The 16,789-nt window shown below is 41.6% G+C and overlaps 1 protein-coding gene across 1 annotated transcript in view; it reads left to right on the forward strand.

The window, feature by feature from the left end:
* LOC307165431 (G-protein coupled receptor 4-like) overlaps nucleotides 1-16,789 on the forward strand; it is a 706,289-nt gene that overhangs the window by 21,422 nt on the left and 668,078 nt on the right. The gene's annotated exons all lie outside the window — the stretch shown is intronic.

A 16,789-nucleotide genomic window follows, 5' to 3' on the forward strand; every position in this document is an offset into this window, starting at 1 on the left:
CTACCTAAAATGACAGAAAACATCTTTGGAAAAAATTCATTTGAAGTGTAATTTGATTGTTTAGTTTCCATCGTGTCCAGTAGACTTCATGTGGAGGCAGGCTTTATGACCTATACTGGGACCAGCCACCGGGGGCGGATGAGACACTTTGGCTTCACTTTTTAGGACTTGTGCGGCACGCTTGCAGCCAACCAGGGGGGCAGGGTCAGAGCCATAGAGAGAAAGAGTTGCGACCATAGACAGTAAAAGAAATGGACACAGCGACCCCATTGGAACTCAATGGAGACAAGTGAAGCCCATTTTTAGCGATTTCTTAGCACTTCCTTTCCTGACGCGCAGACTCAAACCGAGCAAAGCGTTACACGGACCACGTGAGCAAACCGTCTGTCTTCTAGTGGCTGTGCCGAGAGAAATCTGAATCATTCCCTTCCGAATCTTGCAGAGACGGAGAGTGTGAGTACGAGCTGTCCATGAGCGATGAGCAGGAGAAACTTTTAGTAGGTGTTCTGATTAATTACTTTGCCATTTTCCCTCCACGTCTCCCCGATTGCCCGCGAGCTTCTCCTCCCGTCCATACGGTAATCTCTCTACTGTGCGACAGAGAGTCGAGTGGTTATGACGCAATCGTTAGCCTACTTTTACAAAAACTGCTTCTACGGGCCCATAACATAAGCTACAAGGTAATGGAGCATTTTATACATTGCCGTGTTTCTTTAGAAATAAAAAATGGACAAATGGAGTCTTCAAACGCCTCAGATGTAAAGTTATTCGCTGTCAAAGTGACGCCAAAATGAATGGAAGTCAATGGGATTGCTAACGCAAGTGAAGTTCCGCTCAAGATGGCGGCACCCGGCCGACTTCAACTTCCGGTCGACTTCCTTCCCGCCTGGTTGCGACACTCCCATAGACCTCCGTTGTTCTTCTTCGGTAGATTTTATTGGCAGCTTGCAAACATAGTGCATTACCGCCATCTACTGGACTGAGGTGTGATCACATTAAGACGTCATTAAAAAAAAAAAAACAAAAAAAAAACAGCCCAAGCTTCAGCTGGCGCTGCGTGTTCAGCTCCTCCAGCTTCCACCCTGAGCTCCTCAACCTACCCCCCAAAAAAAACTAAAAAAAAAAAAAACTAAATTCTTCTTGCTAATTGAGTTTCTTTAAGGAAAGATATAACCGCCCTAACTGTAGACTGTGTGCTGGTTATACTCAATACATTTTCCATTGTTAAATCTTTCTTTACCGCTCTCATCATATTTTCCCTTTCTCTGGTGTATTGTATACAATCTATAAGTATGTGTTTTACATTTTCTATTACTCCACAATTTGTGCATACTCCAGTCGGATGTTTCCCTATAATATATAATCCACTATTTAAACTTGTATGTCCCATCCTCAATCTGGTAATCCATGTTTCCTCCTGCCTTTCCAATCCACTGATTTTACTAGCTGTAACCTCTTTGTGTAAAATATACAAATGTCTGCCTTTTCCCTCATTATCCCATCTCTCCTGCCACATTCTGTTAATTTTGTCCTTAATAATACTTTTAATTTCTGACCTGCTTAATTTTATATCCAGTTCAACCAGTTCTGATGTAACAGCTTCCTTCGCCAGCATGTCTGCCTTCTCGTTCCCCTCCACTCCCCTGTGTGCAGGAACCCATATAAATCCTACGCTTATGCACTGTTGGTTTATTATAAAAATGAGTTGATTAATTTCATCTAGTAGATCCTGTCTACATGTAGACTTTCCACTCTGAATGCATGCTATTGAGGACATTGAGTCTGAACAGATGATCACCTTATTGGGTTTTACTTCTTCCACCCATTGTAAAGCCAGAATTATTGCTACCATTTCTGCTGTAAAAATGGCCAGATGATCTGTTGTCCTTTTTTTAATATTAACATTATACTTTAAAATGTGAACTGCAACCCCTGTTTTCCCAGTCTGATCTTTTGATGCGTCTGTGAAAATCTGAACTGTATCATCCTAATTTATGTTAATATATTGCTGAACTTTTTGATATATCCCTGATTTAATTATGTTCTTAACTTCCAAATCTACCCTGGGAGAACAAAACATCCATGGTGGGATTGTTGGTGTGCTAACAGTTTTGCAACACGCTATGCTGTCAATTTCCATATCCTTTGCCAGCCTATTCCCCTGCCACCCAAAACTGCATGATGGGCGCCCATACTCCCAGCATTCTAATAACACCTGCTTTGTGGGGTGTGTTTCTTCATGACCTTGCAGATTTGTCCAGTAAGACATGGATAGTTGTAATCGCCTTAGGTCTAAAGGCATTTCTCCTACTTCTATTTGTAATGATGGAATAGGTGTTGTCCTAAACGCACCACAACATATTCTAAGTGCCTTGGCCTGTACTCTGTCTAGTTCTTTCATTAAAGTTTTAGTTGTTGAACTATAAACTATGCTTCCATAATCAAAAACAGAACGAATCAGTGCAGTATAAATCCTTTTCAGGGACATGCCTGATGCTCCCCAGCTAAACCCTGCTAAACACTTCAGTATATTTATACCTTTTTTGCATTTCTCTATCATTTTCTGAATGTGCGTTTTAAAATTGAGCTTAACGTCAAACCATACCCCCAAATATCTTATACTATCAACTTGCTTAAGATGCTGCCCATACAGTTTAAGATCTATAGTAGGGTTTGTTCTTTTTTTGGAAAAACATATAAATTGTGTCTTTTCAATAGATAGGTGAAAGCCCCACTCATATGACCACTTTTCAACCTTACCTATTGCTGATTGCATTTTAACCTTCAGGTTGTCAATATTCCTTCCTCTCACCCATAATGCCCCATCATCAGCATATAATGCTCTACCCATCCTCTGATCTATTCCATTAAAAATGTCATTAATCATTATATTAAAAAGCATTGGGCTACATACGCTTCCTTGAGGGGTACCGTTCTCTATTGGATATATACTTGAAAATTCCATCCCTACTCTTACCTCTATGGTTCTGTTATTCAAAAAATCTTTAATCCAGTTAAACATCCTGCTACCTATGCCCATCTTATTTAACTTAATTAAAAGCCCCTCCTTCCACAACATGTCATATGCTTTTTCAATATCAAATAGTATAACCAAAACAGCCTCTTTACTTACTTGAGCTTTCCTGATTTCATTTTCTAGACAAATAATTGGGTCCATTGTTGTGCGCCCATTACGAAATCCACTTTGGTGAGGGGAGAGCATTCCTCTTTTTTCAACTACATATCCTAGTCTTATAGTAATCATTTGACCTCCGTTGTAAATAATGGCGGCGCTTTTAACCGCCTACTTCCGGGATTTGAAGAGCGGTCATTTTGGCGTTGGACACCATTCACTTACATTGCTGCGCGTCGAGTTGTTCCAGAGTTAAGTTGTTGAAATATCGACCTCTTTTGAATTGTCAACTGTCTATGTTGTATCAGAGGCCCTTTGCGATGCTTATACTGGTCTTCATTTGTATATGCACAGCGTAATTATTTATATTTTATGTTGGTTGTTTCAACCAATTTTCAAGCGCCTGCTAGCTAGCGCGACTTCGTCAGCTAAGAGTTCGGTAATGAATCGCTGCCACCTTTATAGCAACTTTTATTTAATTAAATTTTTTGGGATATACTAACTTTTCATTATGTTTTATTGTCTTGAGTGAAGCGGCTTGTGAGAACAATGTTGGACCTCTAGGATTGTTATGGCCATCACCAGTACTGTTTCATGGATCACCTGCCCCTGGTTTTTGTTTTTCTTGTTCACACACACTCACACAAGCACACATATTTGTTGTCTGTCATTGTTTAATAAAAATATTTTATTTGAAAACCTTCATTTGTATCAGCAATGCTTAAATTCGTTTTTAATCTGTTATAGTTTTGATAATGTGTATGGCTTAATATTAAAATAATATTCTTAGTCTTAACATGATAATGTTTCACATTGTGGTCCTGGGGGTGGCCACTTTCATCAGAAGAAGTGAGCTAGCTTCTAAGCGAATTCTGAACGGACCGCCACGGCAGACCTCTTTGCGTGATCACGAAGGTAGGCTAATGGCTGAATCAAAATTTATAAGCAAAATCACGGGAATCAATAGCCTAATACAGCCCAGTTGTGCTAAAATAAATATCATGAGACGTCCATCATTAGATGAATGATGTGGAAAAGTTAAGTTAGAGCCGCTAAAGCCAGTGCTACTACCCATGCGAACATGAACACTAAAGGCCTCATTATACTTCTGCGTCGGACCTACGCCGGAGCCTATACGCCGTAGGCAACGTGTTGGTTTTAATTTATACTTCTGTGTCGTTGTCCGCGTTGACGCGCACCTAGGGAGCATGTGAAACCCCGAGGGAGAGGTTCTGGCAGACCAATCACCGCGCTTGTGTCCGCGTAGAATTGACGCGTTGTACATTTTTGGAGAGGTGCACGTCAGGGTACGCCGTAGGGTACGCGCGCTACACACAGCCTACGACGTAGCTACGGCGGCAGTTCGACGCAGAAGTATAAAACAGGCTTAAGCTTTTCCCTCCAAAAATATAGCCTAAAACTTGTCTCCAAATGCAAAACTGACATTAACAAAATGCAATAATGCAATAACAGCTGAAAAAGTACTTGGGTGTGTGTTTTATTTTATATTTACCGTTCAATAATGCAATCGCTGCTGTCTGTCCCATAGAAGAACATGACAGCCAGCGTATGTTTTGGAACTATTGGGGCTTACATGAACCACGTGACAGCCATAGCGGCGACATCAAAGAGTGTCGCAACTCTTTCTCTCTATGGCTCTGGGCAGGGTTTCATATTATTTTGAAGCTTCCCCGGGCGCCGCCATTGATTAGCGGACCCCCACCTGCTGTTAGCATCCCATTGACTCCCATTAATTTTGGCGTCACTTTGACATCTAATAACTTTACATCTGAGGCGTTAAAAGACTCCATTTGTCCATTATTTATTTCTAAAGAAACACGAAAATGTATAAAAGGCTCCATTACCTTGTATCTTACGTTATGGCCCCATAGAAGCAATTTTTGTAAAAATAGGCTAACGATTGCGTCATAACCACGTGACTCTCTGTCGCGCGGCACAGTAGAGAGATTACCGTATGGACAGGAGGAGAAGCTCGCGGGCAATTGGGGGGACGTGGAGGCAAAATGACAAAATAATTAATCAGAATACCTAACAAAATTTGCTCTTGCTCCAAGCTCATGGACAGCTCCTACTCACACTCTCCGTCTCTGCAAGATTCGGAAGGGAATGACTCAGATTTCTCTCGGCACCGCTACTAGAAGACCGACGGGTTGCCCACGTCACATCTACGTCATCAAGCTCAGTTTGAGTCTGCGCAGTACGCTCAGCCATCAGGAAGAAGAGCTTCTGATTGACTTCACTTGTCTCCGTTGAATCCAATGGGTTCGCTGTGTCCAGTTTATATACTGTCTATGCCATAGCCAACCAGCCAGTTTATTTTCTGCAAGGAATGCATTAAAGGGACAGTTCAGACAAAAATTCTGTCATCATTTACTCACCTTAAAGTTGTTGCAAACCTGTATTGAGTTTCTTTCTTCTGCTAAACACAAAAGAACCAGACAAACCTGTTCTTCTGATGAACACAAAAGAAGATTTTTTGAAAAATATCTGTAACCAGACAGTTGACAGCACCCATTGACTTCCATAGTATTTTTTTTCCTACTATGGAAGTTAATGGGGTCCATCAGCTGTCTGGTAACAGATTTTTTTCAAAAAATCTTCTTTTGTGTTCATCAGAAGAACAGGTATGAGTTTAACTATGAACTAATGAAAAACAAACGAGACCAATATTTTGATAAAAATGTAGATCATTACTAATTTAGTATTGTTTTCTTGAAAGGAGGTTCACATCATCTGTCAGAGATCAGAGTTGTTATCTTGGGAAATAATGAAGTTGACAAGAGCAAAGTGGTCAAATCCATCCTGGGGAACAAGTGTCTTAAGGGAGAGACTGTGTACATTATATGAGGGTGAACAAGATGAAAGGAGGGTCAGTGCTGTTGAAGCACCAGGGGCCTGTACCATGAAGCCGGATTAGGTGGCTAGCCAGCTATGTTTCAGCTTAGTTTCCGCCAACCCTGGCTTTTAGGTACTATGAAAGTAGCTCGGCTTTAATCTGTGTTCGTTGCCATGGTATCTTACGCTGCACGGCTAACCTGCTCCGGGGCAGGCTATGTTCTGGATTCAAGATCTCAGACTGAAGTTTGACCAATCAGCTGAGAGCAAAGAAACATATAGGTGACGTAACTAATTCCAAGTGTCTGTTGCAATGACTTCACCTTTTCTTCCAAATCCGGTGGACATCTCAGCGCAAATTGTTTGACGAGCACATCGTAGAGAAAGAGTTTTTAGCCAGACAAAATCCCCTTGCCTTTCCTGATAGTTACTTGTATGAAAGATACAGATTTTCCGCGGAAGCAATGTCTTATCTTTGCGAACTTCTTGAGCCGCCCATAAAGAATTTAACACGTCGAATTCATGCACTTACTGTACCGCAAATGGTATTGCGTTGCGTTTTTTTGCAAGTGGTACATATTTGCACGGTGGGTGACGCACAGAAGCTATAGGGAAAACACGGTTTGTCGAACCATTCGCAAGGTGGTCCTCGCTCTGCAGGAGTACATAAATAGTTTCATTAATAGTGTTCCCCGGACATTTATCGACCATGTCCATAAAAGAGGGCTTTTATAAAATTGCCGGTAAGATATTGATAGGGTGACATCACATGAACACCTTTTTTATTTTTTTCAAAAAGCAAATTTCACAAATGTACTACTATACAATATAATACATGTTAAGAATTATTTTAAATCTTTTTTATTATTATTCTGTTAATCTTATGATAGGATTCCCTGAGTCATTGCAACATGTATGCAGTCTATTGCTCCAATCTCCACTGTTCTAGGGGAACATGATGCAGATTATGTTAATAGGAAGTCCTATCACAGCCTTAATGTTCAGGTAGAGATGATGTGAATATGTGAGATGATTATTTTCTGTGAGATGAATCTTTAAATTAATAGTAACATTAACAGATATAACAATGATCTACTAAACATTTCATCTGCAGATGACTTGTGGTCATGAACGTATGATCACAATTTTGGATGCCAAATGGCCTGGCTCCAGTGCTTGTCTCACAAATTTTCCGTGAGTCTGTGTTGTGTCAGCGCTTTGAGGAAAGCAAGTTAAATTTGGTACAGTACAAAACACTTAATTTGAACTGAGATAGAAAAACCTACACAATAACCCCCTATCATGACCCTCAGACAGGGCCACAGCACCGCTTCAGTGTGGCCCTCAGTAAAACCAGAGTGAAGATAGAGATGACCTTTGGCATCCTAAAGGCACGTTTCAACTGTGTTCGGCCCTTAAGAGTCACCAGAGCGGGCATCACAGATAGTGGCTGCATGTGCCATTCTGCACAATATAGCCACCAGTAGAAAGTAGCGAGAAACACCACAAAACCAGCTTCTCCCCGATGAAACTGACCCCATCACACTTGACCACCCAGCTGGTGCAGATGTAGATGCAATCACCATACAATATTACACTTAATAAAAGCACATTGAAACTGCAGATATGTCTCAAACTGTTTTATTGGTTTTGTGGGATGGGAGGGAGAAAGAGAGCAAGAGAAAGTTGCATTAATAAATATTCATAAAGTGTTACTTGGTTAAATAAGTTATACTATATATATACTATATAACTATATACATACTGAGATCAGTTTTATCCAGCTGTTTGATCTCCTATTTTTTTTTTTTTTTTTGGAGCCTCCTCAGCTCACAGTCCAGCTCCTTTAGTGTGCAGTCTAGTTCGAGACTCCTTTAGTGTGCAGTCTAGTTCGAGACTCCTTTAGTGTGCAGTCTAGTTCAAGTCTCCATTAGTGTGCAGTCTAGTTCAAGTCTCCTTTAGTGTGCAGTCTAGTTCAAGACTCCTTTAGTGCAGTCTAGTTCGAGACTCCTTTAGTGTGCAGTCTAGTTCAAGTCTCCTTTAGTGTGCAGTCTAGTTCAAGACTCCTTTAGTGTGCAGTCTAGTTCAAGACTCCTTTAGTGTGCAGTCTAGTTCAAGACTCCTTCAGTGTGCAGTCTAGTTCAAGACTCCTTTAGTGTGCAGTCTAGTTCAAGACTCCTTTAGTGTTCAAGACTCCTTTAGTGTGCAGTCTAGTTCAAGACTCCTTTAGTGTGCAGTCTAGTTCAAGTCTCCTTTAGTGTGCAGTCTAGTTCAAGACTCCTTCAGTGTGCAGTCTAGTTCAAGACTCCTTTAGTGTGCAGTCTAGTTCAAGACTCCTTTAGTGTTCAAGACTCCTTTAGTGTGCAGTCTAGTTCAAGACTCCTTTAGTGTGCAGTCTAGTTCAAGTCTCCTTTAGTGTGCAGTCTAGTTCGAGTCTCCTTTAGTGTGCAGTCTAGTTCGAGACTCCTTTAGTGTGCAGTCTAGTTCAAGTCTCCTTTAGTGTGCAGTCTAGTTCAAGTCTCCTTTAGTGAGCAGTCTAGTTCAAGACTCCTTTAGTGTGCAGTCTAGTTCAAGACTCCTTTAGTGTTCAAGACTCCTTTAGTGTGCAGTCTAGTTCAAGACTCGAGTCTCCTTTAGTGTGCAGTCTAGTTCGAGACTCCTTTAGTGTGCAGTCTAGTTCGAGACTCCTTTAGTGTGCAGTCTAGTTCGAGACTCCTTTAGTGTGCAGTCTAGTTCGAGACTCCTTTAGTGTGCAGTCTAGTTCAAGTCTCCTTTAGTGTGCAGTCTAGTTCAAGTCTCCTTCAGTGTGCAGTCTAGTTCAAGACTCCTTCAGTGTGCAGTCTAGTTCAAGTCTCCTTCAGTGTGCAGTCTAGTTCAAGACTCCTTCAGTGTGCAGTCTAGTTCAAGTCTCCTTCAGTGTGCAGTCTAGTTCAAGACTCCTTCAGTGTGCAGTCTAGTTCAAGTCTCCTTTAGTGTGCAGTCTAGTTCGAGACTCCTTTAGTGTGCAGTCTAGTTCGAGACTCCTTTAGCGTGCAGTCTAGTTCAAGACTCCTTTAGTGTGCAGTCTAGTTCAAGTCTCCTTTAGTGTGCAGTCTAGTTCAAGTCTCCTTTAGTGTGCAGTCTAGTTCCAGTCTCCTTTAGCGAGCAGTCTAGTTCAAGACTCCTTTAGTGTGCAGTCTAGTTCAAGACTCCTTTAGTGTGCAGTCTAGTTCAAGTCTCCTTTAGTGTGCAGTCTAGTTCAAGACTCCTTCAGTGTGCAGTCTAGTTCAAGTCTCCTTTAGTGTGCAGTCTAGTTCAAGACTCCTTCAGTGTGCAGTCTAGTTCAAGACTCCTTCAGTGTGCAGTCTAGTTCAAGACTCCTTCAGTGTGCAGTCTAGTTCAAGTCTCCTTTAGTGTGCAGTCTAGTTCAAGACTCCTTTAGCGTGCAGTCTAGTTCAAGACTCCTTTAGCGTGCAGTCTAGTTCAAGTCTCCTTTAGTGTGCAGTCTAGTTCAAGTCTCCTTTAGTGTGCAGTCTAGTTCCAGTCTCCTTTAGCGAGCAGTCTAGTTCAAGACTCCTTTAGTGTGCAGTCTAGTTCAAGACTCCTTTAGTGTGCAGTCTAGTTCAAGTCTCCTTTAGTGTGCAGTCTAGTTCAAGACTCCTTCAGTGTGCAGTCTAGTTCAAGTCTCCTTTAGTGTGCAGTCTAGTTCAAGACTCCTTCAGTGTGCAGTCTAGTTCAAGACTCCTTCAGTGTGCAGTCTAGTTCAAGTCTCCTTCAGTGTGCAGTCTAGTTCAAGACTCCTTTAGTGTGCAGTCTAGTTCAAGACTCCTTTAGCGTGCAGTCTAGTTCGAGACTCCTTCAGTGTGCAGTCTAGTTCAAGTCTCCTTTAGTGTGCAGTCTAGTTCAAGACTCCTTTAGTGTGCAGTCTAGTTCAAGACTCCTTCAGTGTGCAGTCTAGTTCAAGTCTCCTTTAGCGTGCAGTCTAGTTCAAGTCTCCTTTAGTGTGCAGTCTAGTTCAAGACTCCTTCAGTGTGCAGTCTAGTTCAAGACTCCTTCAGTGTGCAGTCTAGTTCAAGTCTCCTTCAGTGTGCAGTCTAGTTCAAGACTCCTTTAGTGTGCAGTCTAGTTCAAGACTCCTTTAGTGTGCAGTCTAGTTCAAGACTCCTTCAGTGTGCAGTCTAGTTCAAGTCTCCTTTAGCGTGCAGTCTAGTTCAAGACTCCTTCAGTGTGCAGTCTAGTTCAAGTCTCCTTCAGTGTGCAGTCTAGTTCAAGACTCCTTTAGTGTGCAGTCTAGTTCAAGACTCCTTCAGTGTGCAGTCTAGTTCAAGTCTCCTTTAGCGTGCAGTCTAGTTCAAGACTCCTTTAGTGTGCAGTCTAGTTCGAGACTCCTTTAGCGTGCAGTCTAGTTCAAGACTCCTTTAGTGTGCAGTCTAGTTCAAGTCTCCTTTAGTGTGCAGTCTAGTTCCAGTCTCCTTTAGCGAGCAGTCTAGTTCAAGACTCCTTTAGTGTGCAGTCTAGTTCAAGACTCCTTTAGTGTGCAGTCTAGTTCAAGTCTCCTTTAGTGTGCAGTCTAGTTCAAGACTCCTTCAGTGTGCAGTCTAGTTCAAGTCTCCTTTAGTGTGCAGTCTAGTTCAAGACTCCTTCAGTGTGCAGTCTAGTTCAAGTCTCCTTTAGTGTGCAGTCTAGTTCAAGACTCCTTCAGTGTGCAGTCTAGTTCAAGACTCCTTCAGTGTGCAGTCTAGTTCAAGTCTCCTTCAGTGTGCAGTCTAGTTCAAGACTCCTTTAGTGTGCAGTCTAGTTCAAGACTCCTTCAGTGTGCAGTCTAGTTCAAGTCTCCTTTAGTGTGCAGTCTAGTTCAAGACTCCTTCAGTGTGCAGTCTAGTTCAAGTCTCCTTCAGTGTGCAGTCTAGTTCAAGACTCCTTCAGTGTGCAGTCTAGTTCCAGTCTCCTTTAGCGAGCAGTCTAGTTCAAGACTCCTTTAGTGTGCAGTCTAGTTCAAGACTCCTTTAGTGTGCAGTCTAGTTCAAGACTCCTTTAGTGTGCAGTCTAGTTCAAGACTCCTTTAGTGTGCAGTCTAGTTCCAGACTCCTTTAGTGTGCAGTCTAGTTCCAGTCTCCTTTAGCGTGCAGTCTAGTTCAAGACTCCTTTAGTGTGCAGTCTAGTTCAAGACTCCTTTAGTGTGCAGTCTAGTTCAAGACTCCTTTAGTGTGCAGTCTAGTTCAAGACTCCTTTAGTGTGCAGTCTAGTTCAAGACTCCTTTAGTGTGCAGTCTAGTTCAAGACTCCTTTAGTGTGCAGTCTAGTTCCAGACTCCTTTAGTGTGCAGTCTAGTTCCAGTCTCCTTTAGCGTGCAGTCTAGTTCAAGACTCCTTTAGTGTGCAGTCTAGTTCAAGACTCCTTTAGTGTGCAGTCTAGTTCAAGACTCCTTTAGTGTGCAGTCTAGTTCCAGACTCCTTTAGTGTGCAGTCTAGTTCCAGTCTCCTTTAGCGTGCAGTCTAGTTCAAGTCTCCTTTAGTGTGCAGTCTAGTTCCAGTCTCCTTTAGCGAGCAGTCTAGTTCAAGACTCCTTTAGTGTGCAGTCTAGTTCAAGACTCCTTTAGTGTGCAGTCTAGTTCAAGTCTCCTTTAGTGTGCAGTCTAGTTCAAGACTCCTTCAGTGTGCAGTCTAGTTCAAGTCTCCTTTAGTGTGCAGTCTAGTTCAAGACTCCTTCAGTGTGCAGTCTAGTTCAAGACTCCTTCAGTGTGCAGTCTAGTTCAAGACTCCTTCAGTGTGCAGTCTAGTTCAAGACTCCTTCAGTGTGCAGTCTAGTTCAAGTCTCCTTCAGTGTGCAGTCTAGTTCAAGACTCCTTCAGTGTGCAGTCTAGTTCAAGTCTCCTTCAGTGTGCAGTCTAGTTCAAGACTCCTTCAGTGTGCAGTCTAGTTCCAGTCTCCTTTAGCGAGCAGTCTAGTTCAAGACTCCTTTAGTGTGCAGTCTAGTTCAAGTCTCCTTTAGTGTGCAGTCTAGTTCAAGACTCCTTCAGTGTGCAGTCTAGTTCAAGTCTCCTTCAGTGTGCAGTCTAGTTCAAGACTCCTTCAGTGTGCAGTCTAGTTCAAGACTCCTTCAGTGTGCAGTCTAGTTCAAGTCTCCTTCAGTGTGCAGTCTAGTTCAAGACTCCTTCAGTGTGCAGTCTAGTTCAAGTCTCCTTCAGTGTGCAGTCTAGTTCAAGACTCCTTCAGTGTGCAGTCTAGTTCCAGTCTCCTTTAGCGAGCAGTCTAGTTCAAGACTCCTTTAGTGTGCAGTCTAGTTCAAGACTCCTTTAGTGTTCAAGACTCCTTTAGTGTGCAGTCTAGTTCAAGACTCCTTTAGTGTGCAGTCTAGTTCAAGACTCCTTTAGTGTGCAGTCTAGTTCGAGACTCCTTTAGTGTGCAGTCTAGTTCCAGTCTCCTTTAGCGAGCAGTCTAGTTCAAGACTCCTTTAGTGTGCAGTCTAGTTCAAGACTCCTTTAGTGTGCAGTCTAGTTCAAGACTCCTTTAGTGTGCAGTCTAGTTCAAGACTCCTTTAGTGTGCAGTCTAGTTCAAGACTCCTTTAGTGTGCAGTCTAGTTCAAGACTCCTTCAGTGTGCAGTCTAGTTCAAGTCTCCTTCAGTGTGCAGTCTAGTTCAAGACTCCTTTAGTGTGCAGTCTAGTTCAAGACTCCTTTAGTGTGCAGTCTAGTTCAAGACTCCTTCAGTGTTCAGTCTAGTTCAAGACTCCTTTAGTGTGCAGTCTAGTTCAAGACTCCTTTAGTGTGCAGTCTAGTTCAAGTCTCCTTTAGTGTGCAGTCTAGTTCAAGTCTCCTTCAGTGTGCAGTCTAGTTCAAGTCTCCTTCAGTGTGCAGTCTAGTTCGAGTCTCCTTTAGTGTGCAGTCTAGTTCAAGTCTCCTTCAGTGTGCAGTCTAGTTCAAGTCTCCTTTAGTGTGCAGTCTAGTTCGAGTCTCCTTTAGTGTGCAGTCTAGTTCGAGGCTCCTTTAGTGTGTAGTCTAGTTCAAGTCTCCTTTAGTGTGCAGTCTAGTTCAAGTCTCCTTTAGTGTGCAGTCTAGTTCAAGACTCCTTTAGTGTGCAGTCTAGTTCAAGACTCCTTTAGTGTGCAGTCTAGTTCAAGTCTCCTTTAGTGTGCAGTCTAGTTCAAGTCTCCTTCAGTGTGCAGTCTAGTTCAAGTCTCCTTTAGTGTGCAGTCTAGTTCGAGTCTCCTTTAGTGTGCAGTCTAGTTCGAGGCTCCTTTAGTGTGTAGTCTAGTTCAAGTCTCCTTTAGTGTGCAGTCTAGTTCAAGTCTCCTTTAGTGTGCAGTCTAGTTCAAGACTCCTTTAGTGTGCAGTCTAGTTCAAGTCTCCTTCAGTGTGCAGTCTAGTTCAAGACTCCTTTAGTGTGCAGTCTAGTTCCAGTCTCCTTTAGCGAGCAGTCTAGTTCAAGACTCCTTTAGTGTGCAGTCTAGTTCAAGACTCCTTTAGTGTGCAGTCTAGTTCAAGTCTCCTTTAGTGTGCAGTCTAGTTCAAGACTCCTTTTGTACAGGGCCCTGACTGAGTCTGTTTCCACCTGAAACATGATTCCACCACAAACATGATCATTACAAGTTTTCTGGAGGCTCATCAAATCACAAAAAGTTCCTTGACTTCCTACAAACACAGGACTGACTGTAATTTATGTCAAGGGTTTTAAATCCTTACCTTGTTCACATTTCTTCTGAAGCCCATTGAGGTAGAGGCCTCAGTTTCTGGGGCAGGTTGTGAAAAATCCTACAGTAAAAGAGATGTGTAAGGGCCAGTCCCTTTATGCCACACATTCAAATGTTTGCCATAATAAAAAGCCCAGCGCATTCACATCAGCAACTGTCTGAGAACACACAGACGGAGTGTCTCCATCATTTCCTCCACCCTAATAAATAAAAATAGGCCAATGTAGCATAACTGTTGTAAAGCAGGTTATGTTTGGTGTTCTGTCTGCTGCATACTGACCTCTGTGTGGGAGACTGTGTGTGTGTTGGCTTCAACAGGGACACTGTATTTCCCTCTACTGCAGAACATACAGTCAGCCATATTTAAAACTTAAAAACGTATTAATGTATTGCACACATACCCAGTGTTACTTGCTTAGAGGAGCCAGCACCAGGGTCAGATTGTAGCACCTGTAATCCCATCCATAATCGTCCGTCCCTTATTGCCTACTCAGAGCCAACTACTCTGCCACAGTGTATTCTGGTTTTCTGAATTTAACTCTTCATTTCACCACTTTGAATTATATTTTTATATTTTGTCTTTATCTGCTGCCAAGAACATTTGGAGTTGGGGTTGCATCTAAAAGTCTAAAAATCAATGAATATTAATTAGTACATATGCACATTTTTTATATATTATAAAAATAGGCTATAGGCTATATTACACATAGGCTACACATACATATATACATACATAATTTTACATAAATATAGAACGTATTTGTTTAACTTACACATTAACAATCAGCAATCTTTCTCCAACAGTCTTCTCTTGCTTTGGCAGCAGAGACCGTATTGTTTCGAGCTTGAAATACATATTTAAATTCATCGTAATTATGAATGATTATCTCTTGCTCCTCCACGGAAAAATATATCGCTCTCGCTCTACCCGCGATTAGTTGTTCAGTGTCGACGTCACTCTTTTATGTGCACGCGCGCGTGGAGTAATCATAGCTTAAGATCAAAGCCTGAGTTGACAGAGAAAGTTGATGAGCTGCATCATGGTACCAATAAAGCCAGATTGCATCGGTTTGGTTTTGTCAACTCAAAACTGTAAGAATTGATAAATTAGGAAATTCCAGACAGTCTGTTTCGGGGGTGACCAGGCCCTGAGAGGACAAAAGGACCTCTCTGGAGATTACCATTTGAACTGGCTCTCATGCACCATCGAGACGAAAGTCTCACCTCCGAGTCATTCTAATCTACATCTCTATCCCTCTCCCCTCACCCCTCTCTCTCTCAGATGATCACCTGAATTCACCCAAGAAAATGTATAGTTTAATGTGAATGATTAACAGAGTATTTTCATGTTTGGTATCGTTTAAAATGTCACAGTGTGACTGGTACAAATGTCTCATTTCAGATTAACTAAAACAAAAGGTAATAAGGTTTTTAAGAGTTATGGATAACTGACTTACAAAGGAAAGTGGTCTCAAGACAAATGGTCTCCCACCCCCATGAAGGTGTGATCTCTGAATGCAAATTTATTGTTAGCACATGTGAAAGAGGTCTGTCTATTTAATGGAGTGCAGCAGGGAGATCGGGGCCTTTTCTGTAAATAGATCGGCCCGTGAGGCTGAGAGAAAGAAATCTCTCAGCCTCACGTATTTCTTAAAGTTGGGTTTGCATCTTCTCTCTATTCCAGAGCATTTGATGTTTTGTATCGATTATCTTTGAATTGATTATGAAATTGGCATGATACATTTACCTGACATAATAAATTGTTACATGTGATTATTCCAACTGTTCTTGACATTGTTCATTTAATTGTTAAAAGGAATAGTCAAACATTCGCTCACTATTAGTGAGGCACAGATATTATTAAAACCTTTCATTTATGGAGTCAGATGAATTAATGAGAGAATACATAACTAAATGTATTGTAAATTTAACCAACCAATATTTTGCACGAGTAAGGACAGAACACGCGATAACCTTCCCTGTGTATTGGCGGACCGGCATATTGGACCAATTTCACGGGCCTTACAAAACTAATCCTGTAACCCCGAGTTTGTTCAGCTACCTTCATGGTACAGGCCCCAGGTTGGGATAAAGTCTCAATGCAGAAAACAACTGAAAGCATCAAGAAAGAAGTTGAGAGAAGCGTGTCTCTCTGTCCTCCAGGACCTCACGCTCTTCTTCTGGTCATACCAGTGAAAACTCTCTCTGAAGAACCTTCTACACACAGAGGTGTAAAATACTTGAGTAATTTTACTTGATTACTGTACTTAAGTATTATTTTGGGGGATTTTTACTTTACTTGAGTATAATTAAAAATCAATACTTTTACTTAATTAATTTTTTTAAGAAAAATAATATACTTTTTACTCCTTACAATTTTATTTACAGTCAAAAAGTACTTCTTTTTTGGAGATCACTTCATTCTATTTCCCCTTGATATTACCAAACCAGTTGAATTGCGCTGATGCCCAGTTTAATTTAAATGTTATTTATTCTGCCAATGAGATTCGTTTTCACAATCCATGAAATTGGTCAGACATGTTCACTGGTCCTTTGGAAGTGACGTCATGTCACATCTATTACCACAATGCACAGCACCTTGACCTGGAATTTCGTGACCGTAGCAAGACACCTGTCGAGTTTGAAATCCATCGGACTAGTCACTAACGGTTCGAGAGATATGTGGTTAACAGACACAGACAGACAGACGTTTCTGTAATTTATAGATAGGCCTAGATATAGGCCTATAGCCTTTATTTTTATTGACAAGTTTTGACTTGTCTGGCGCCCGAACAATTTAAGTTAAATTTACATTTATTAAATAATCAAATTTGATTTGGGGCAGCCACCGTTACAATGTCATCGAGGTTTATCTGTCTACTAGAGAAGTTCACTCGCTAGAGGCGTCGGGTCAAAGGTTGTCTAGAGTCGAGCTTATGATGTCATACAACTGATATTTCAACATTCCTCTCATAGTCTCACTCGTTCACCTGTCCGTCTGACTGAGCCATTCCCTCTCTGCTTCACACACACACACACACACACTTCTTTGTCATTTAAATTATACATCAGCACTAAGATTGAATGAATTACCAGTCAACAGTTTTAGATTTTTAAACCAAATTATTTAATT

Source organism: Squalius cephalus (genome assembly GCF_949319135.1).
Source record: "Squalius cephalus genome assembly, chromosome: 10".
In the NCBI taxonomy this organism is placed as follows: Eukaryota; Metazoa; Chordata; class Actinopteri; order Cypriniformes; family Leuciscidae; genus Squalius; species Squalius cephalus.